Below are 1,662 nucleotides of genomic sequence, written 5' to 3' on the forward strand. Positions count from 1 at the left end.
TTAAAATAGGACGTATCCAAAACCTTTTAGGACGCTTTGACCTTCTTCTTCGAAGTAAAATGGCAGAAATAACAACTACAGAAAGCTCATCTTCACTCGCATCTCCACCAGAACTAACGGCAGCCATCTTTAAATAGGTGTGTTTCCGAATTATGAATAATAATTATTAATAAGTTTACGACGAGTACGCTAAATTGTAAATGATTCAACACGCTGCGTTTTTGACGATGAGAATACATTGATACATAAACGTTACATTACGCTCAGCCAATGTCATATTGTAAATCCGCCTTTAAGCACGGTGCTTATATATCCTACTGGGGGCTTTTTGCCATTGAATTGCCTTGGTGTTGATCTAAATAACGTTTTGAGTGCCTCCCTCTCCTCTGCACTCCACGTCACCCTGTCTGTCTTTGCAGCAACTTCCCTTCCATCATCTGTTAAGAGACATGGAACTCCCACATCTGCCTGATCAATCTTTAGGATCGGCTTGATGCTGGGAATTCCGAACACCTCCCTTGCTTGATCTATTGTCGTTTCTTCATCATCCTCGTCTTCTTCTTGATCTAGTCTAATTGCATTTTCAAAATTATATGGATTTTACATATACTTACAAAGTCTCTAACAAGCCATCTTGTCTCCTTAGGAGGTACGCTTTCAATATCTTTCTTTCATCATCTGTATCCAATTTCCTTTTTAACGACCTGGGGGCATAGCCCCCAGGGTCGTTCCTATAATTGATTTCACCCACGTGCGATGTTTGTATATATATTTGTATGTCCACACTTACATTTCTTCTATACATGTTGTATTGGAGAAATAACAAAATTCATAAGCCTTAGCAACCACCCGCCCACGCTCTTTACGTAGTGGGTGTGGCCACGGCAAACAAAATGGCGGATTACACATGGACAAAGTTTTGAGCTTTCTAACAGCAAGAGAACATAAAGATACTGTCTAAAGACTTCTCTACAAGCATCACAAGGTAGAGAGAGCCTCTATAAGTCTTAATAATAATCAAGCTGTACTTGCAAGGTGGTGAAATCAATTATAGGAATATTTTTTACACTGTTACGCTTGTTTTACTAATCTGATCCAAGACTTTTGTGACATCTTGTGACGAGAGGAACTTCTCTATTGCCTGACTCTGAGGGCAGAGGAGTCTTTTCTCCTTCTTAAGGTTCGTCTTTTTAATAACCCTTTGTTCCATGAGGAACTGCTTTAGTTCCGTGATGAAGTCCTCGAGACTGAAAGATAAAGAAAATATTACAAGAATTAATTGTGAATCGACTCACTCCTTCTCCTTCGAGTCTACTAGAGACTTTGCAATGCATTCGACATTGGTGATAAGGCCACTCACCCCCACACCTCTCTGTCGCAGTTCGTCAACAAAGTTTTTGAACTGGGTGGAGGTGAATGGCTCCTTATCTCCAACAAACCCGAGGTACTTCAGCAATTGTGTTGCCGTGGTCTCTGTGGAAACTTGAAGACAATAAAGACAATTGCTACTTACTTTATTAATTGCTTAATAAAAGCAGGAGTGTTGTCTGTCACATCATATAAAAGCATATTTCTGGTAGTGCCAGCCCTCTTCCTGCCCTGACTGGCGTCCTTTGTGGCAAACTTCTCTTGCAGCATTTCTGCAGCATAAAACTTCATGTC

The 1,662-nt window shown here is 40.4% G+C and overlaps 1 long non-coding RNA gene across 1 annotated transcript; it reads right to left on the reverse strand.

Annotated features, from left to right (window-relative positions):
- Positions 1-1,100: 1,100 nt before the first annotated feature.
- Positions 1,101-1,656, reverse strand: LOC109588898 (uncharacterized). Its single transcript, XR_002188425.1, has 3 exons — positions 1,514-1,656; positions 1,296-1,473; positions 1,101-1,247 (listed from the first exon to the last, which is right to left on the reverse strand). It is a non-coding gene; the product is annotated as an uncharacterized LOC109588898 (long non-coding RNA).
- Positions 1,657-1,662: the final 6 nt, after the last annotated feature.

Source organism: Amphimedon queenslandica, unplaced genomic scaffold (assembly GCF_000090795.2).
Source record: "Amphimedon queenslandica unplaced genomic scaffold, v1.1 AMPQUscaffold_11785, whole genome shotgun sequence".
NCBI lineage: Eukaryota > Metazoa > Porifera > Demospongiae > Haplosclerida > Niphatidae > Amphimedon > Amphimedon queenslandica.